A 5,414-nucleotide genomic window follows, 5' to 3' on the forward strand; every position below is an offset into this window, starting at 1 on the left:
CATAAAGAAATCTTTCAACTTAACAACAAAATCAGGCAAAAGACTTAAATAGACATCTCTTCAGAGAAATTACACAAATGGCCAAAAAGCACACAAGATGCTCAACATCATTAGCCAACCAGGAAATGCAAATTAAAATCACAAAGAGATACCATTTCAAGCCCATTATAATAGCTACTATTAAAAATAAGGGAAATTACAAGTGTTAGAGAAGATACAGAGAAATAAGAAAACTCACTCATTGCTGGTGGCAATATAAAATGGTACAATTGCTACAGAAGGCAATTTGATGGTTCCTCAGAAGCTAAAGTATGGAAGACCCATATGAGATAGCAACCCACTTTTATATATATATACTCAGAAGAATTGAAAGCAGCAACCTACTTTTAGGTATATACTCAAAGAATTGAAAGCAAAGACTCAAGTAAATAACTGCACACTAATGTTTATAGTGTCATTATTTAGAATTGCCAAAAGATGGAAGCAATCCAAGTGTCCATTGACCAATAAATGGATAAACAAAATGTGGTATATCCCTACAATGAAATATTATTCAGATGCAAAAGGAAATGAAGTTTTGATATGTGCAACAACACAAATGAATCTTGAAGACATCATGTTGAATGAATTAAGCCAGACACAAGAGAAAAAGTATTATATAATCTCACTAATGTGAAATAATTAGAATAAGCAAAGTTATCCCTTCAGAATCTGAAATACAGGTTACCAGGGGACAGGACAGGGATAGGGAATGGGAAGCTAAGGCTGCAAATGTTCAGAGTTCTTATTCGGAATGATAGAAATGTTTTGGTAATGGATGGTGGTGATGGTAGTACAACATTGTGAACATAATTAACAGCACTGAAATAAATATCTGAATGTGGTTAAAATGGGAAATGTTAGGTTCTGTATAGATATAGACCAAATTAAAAAAAAACAAATGGACCTGCACTACATAAACTGTGAACCATAAGTTAAACCATGGATGATAGTTAATAGTGCAATTATTAAAATGTGCCTCCATCAATTGCAACAAGTACACCACACTAACAGAAGTTGTCAATTATAGAATGGTATATTTGAATTATGCGCACGACTGCTCTGTAAACCCACAATTTCACTCATGAAAAGAAAAAAGAAATGTGGGGAAACTAAGGATGAGATAAAAGAAAATATATTCATCAATTTGGATCAGGACAGCTAAGGATCAATGTGGCTAAGTCAGGGTGAATTTATAGGGCAAAGACCATGCTCAGCCAGGTTAAGAGAACAACTGAGATCAAATCAGTTCCACAAGGTTCAAGGGTAGGTCAGGCTAAAGCAGAGGCAGAAGGGCCAGAGCAGTTTTCAGGGAAGGAGCACTGAATCAGCTGAGAGCCAGTCATCCAAGTGGGAAGTCACAGATTATAAGCCAGTAACGGGGGATGGTGATACCATAAGGAGGGTTGCCAATGCCATAGGTACAGTCCAGTCAGGGCAGTGGCAGCTTCAGGAATAACTCTGATGAGTTCCTGCTTCAAGGGTCACAGTCATTCCTTTAGTCCTGACACCTAAAATTATATAAGCAGTCTTCCCTCTTTCCCGCCATAGCAGGATTTCAAAGACATTTTCTCCAATTAAAATGGTCTCAAATTCCAGGATCTATACTCCCTACATCTTACACAGCTCTCATTTTACAATAACTTTATTTTGAATTTGTGTACCTTTCCCAGTCCTTATCAACTTGTCATTGTTAATTCATGCACGCAACATCCCCAATTGTTGGGCACTATAGGAAATCAAGCACCTTCTACACCTCGGGTACCTGTGCTAAGGTCATTTCTATAAATTACTGAATTATTAGAATAACCCCATAAGGCAGGTATTATTATATATTATTAGTCCGTTTAACAGATGAGAAAATGAGAAACAGAAAGTTTAATATGAAGCACAGAAAGATAAGTCTGCTTGAGGTTTCTTACTAAGTGAAAGATAAAAGTACAATTCAAAACTACCCCTCTCAATCCAAATCCCATACCTTTCCACATATCATTCTCTCTCCTCTCTAGATCTTTAGAGAGGAAATAAAGCCCAAATAAGGTAATACCAATAACCTAGAATAGGATAAAAGTCTGATTAAGAAATTCAGGCAACAAGAACAAGTGCCAAAAAAAAAAAAATGGATAAACATAATAATGAGAGAGAATCACTGACTGCAGAGTAAAGGCAGGAAGATTCAGGGGAATTGGACTGGTTCCAATATACAAACATACCCTGCAGACAGCGACAACTCTATGGGAAGGGAAAATTCCCTAAGTGATAAATTTTAACTTTCCAGGGTATTATCAGTGGTTGGAAAGTCAGGTCAAATTTTGTGTTCTTAATTCTCTGGATAAGAGTCCAAAAGTCACTGAATTAAGGGTGGTAGCTTAAAAAACAAAAATGTAGAGCTGGCTGTGCAAGTCTATGAGACCTGAGATTCAGAGCAAACGAAGACAGAGAGTTGTAATCTAGGAGAACCTTGTGGCGTAAGGCAGAAACAACAGCTAGGCTGGCTCATGATGCAGTTCCAAGCACCTCTGATCACGTTCTGATATACTTACCTTTACCTCCAAACCTCAAGCTTTCCATCCACAGTAGGCAGTATGGAACATAGCAATGAGATCATCTCTATGCAATGACCAGAAGCTTACTAATTCCACTCACCCATTCGAAATCAAGGGCCATCTCACTCCTTGCTCCTATACAAGAAATAGAGATAGTATTAGCTTCAACTTTTTGACTTAGTGCACTTCCCATTCTTACCCTGCTTATCTAGATTTATGATATATGCTAGACCTGCCCTTACACATCTAGTTTTACCCATTGCTTCTTGTACCATTATGTGGCAGCTTATAGTAGGCTAAAGGCTATTAAACTGTTTAGTGACCTACCTCTCAGAGTAATATGGTAGAAATATCATATACTTTGAGTATAGAAATGCTGCAGGATCCTATTTAAAAAGAAACTATTCTGCCTTAATTAAATTCTATCCAACAACCTCTTCAAAACACTGATGGAACTCTGGGAGGCCAAGTTGTCCCACTCCACCTCCTTCTTTTCCCCTGTCAGTATTCACTGGATCCCAGGTCCCAAGTGTGATCTGAACTTGGGTTAGCTGTCCTGGTGGGTACAACCTGCCCTCTCTGCTCCTGTCCTGCAGTGGGGCGAGGCCTGGGGAGCCAGAAAGACCAGCCCAGAGAGGAAGAAGCTGCATCTGTCTAGTCCCTCAGGCTGGGGGACAAAGGAGGAGAAGGCACAAGAGTCTCAGCCCTGCTGCCCCACCCAACCACTCTTCTGCTCCCTGAAGGGACCAGGGGCCTTGCTGTTTTCTGGAACCATGCTGGGGCAGATGCAACTCAGTCTAAATTGAGCCTGTGAATCTCATGCCAAGAGTGAGGGAGTAGGGAGGGGACAACCAGAGCCTTTGTGTGACATTCCAAATTGGGGGTGGGGTGGGGTGTGGGTGAATATGAATGAGGCTGCCCAGGAACCCCTTCCCAGGATGCCTCCAGCTTCAGTCACATCACTTGGTTTTCTACAGTGAGCCAGTGAGCCACTCTCACTATCTCACCTTGCTCTTTAGTCCTGTAATTTATTGACCTCAAAAATGCTGCCTAACAGACCTCATTTGAGACAGGGAGGGTTCCCAGGGATACCTCCCCCCACCACCACCACTTTGCAGGGGCCCATGAGCCAGGGGCTGAGGGGAGCCTCTCCATGCCTGCACCCATCACTTACTTTTCCCAAGTTGGACACTGACCCATTCCCAAATACCTTGAGGGGGAGGGGGAAGGATGGTATTACAGCTATTTTGTTTGACTGGAACTGGAGTGAGCTCATGTCCTACTTTGTCCTTCCCATAAAGGAGGAAGGATACCCAGACTCGCACTCTTGTACTGGCCCCCTCTTGGTCAGTCATCAGCTTGAGTTCATTTCCCTGGAGAATTTGAATAAATTCAGATGAGAGCTGCAGGGCAGTTCCTCAAGTATCATAGCAAAGCAATTCATCTACAACTGATCTCTCTATTCAGCAGCATGCAGTCTTAATATACAGTGATGAGAAACTTATTTTATTATATTTTCATTAAATGCTTGCTTGAAGAATAAAAAAAAAGAATCTCTCGTGGGTATGGTCATCCTGGATCAATATGGTAGCCAACAGGCACAGTAATCTGGAAATGATCTGACCCCCTGAGCTATTGTGTTTGGGCTTACAGAGTATGTCCCTGAGAACAAAACAGCCAGACAGCCCCCAGGAGAAATAAGTTGTTTATATGGAATGGGGGTGTGTTTGACAAAACCCAACACATCAAGATTCTCTGTCCCCTAAGCAAGGGATTCTTTGTGTGTGTGTGTGTGTGTGTGTGTGTGTGTGTGTGTACCACAGACTGCTCTGGCACTCTTGCAAAGTTTGGGGGGTGCATGGAGCTACACTCTATGGGGCATGACCTCAGAGACCAATAGAACAGTGTTTCACCAAAACAATCAGAAAAACATACAGATATGAGAAAACACACAGGCCAGAGACATAGGCTTTAAAGGCTTAAAAACAAATACACACACACACATGCACACACAGAACCTAGAAAGATTACAGAAGGAACACATACCCTGCAATATACAATCATCCTAAAATGAATTCAGGAATGATGATACAAACACCAGTAGACGTTCTAAGAGGATAGACACGGGCATTTTGTAAATGAGATGCACATTCCTAGGCCCTCACAGACAGCCTCTTAGGGAGATCCCGAGAAAGAAAGAGGGAAAGAGGGGCAGGGGGGAAGAGATGGCAGAATAGACTCCGGTTATGTAGGGAGAGTCATGTGAATATCAAGAAAGAGAATTAACCTTGAGGCCTGGAGATAAAGACACATAAACAGATGAACGCAGAAACTCAGACATTCAGAGATATGGGCAAGCCAAATGATAAACACAAACGGAATGCGTGGAGGATAAGGTAAAGAGCAGAACAAATACACAGGATGAGAAACAGACAAGGAGATACAAGAGAAGTACAAGGAGAGTAACTACTTTCTCCTCTTTTTGTCTCATTCCTCCTCCTCACTCCTGCCAACTAAGCCGACCCACAGTCTCCACTCAGCCTTCTTCCCCGGGGCCCCGGTTTGATTCTCTTCCCGCAGCGCCGCTCGCCCTCTCGGGTCGCCTCCGGGACGGCCCGCCTGGGCTTGCCCTGCGCTCCCAGGGCTCCCTCCCAGCAGGGCCCAGCACTTCCCAGCTCTGACGCTGTAGCTTCTTTCACACCAATGAGGCTTCGGAGCAGATGGACCTTCCCCCTCCCCCAGGAAGGTGTGTCTCTAGTTTCCTCACCTGAAACTTCCTAGGAGAACCAGATCCCGCCCTCCCGTCCTGCCGGGGCGGGGCGGGCCGCG

Source organism: Tamandua tetradactyla, chromosome 1 (assembly GCF_023851605.1).
Source record: "Tamandua tetradactyla isolate mTamTet1 chromosome 1, mTamTet1.pri, whole genome shotgun sequence".
Lineage (NCBI taxonomy): Eukaryota > Metazoa > Chordata > Mammalia > Pilosa > Myrmecophagidae > Tamandua > Tamandua tetradactyla.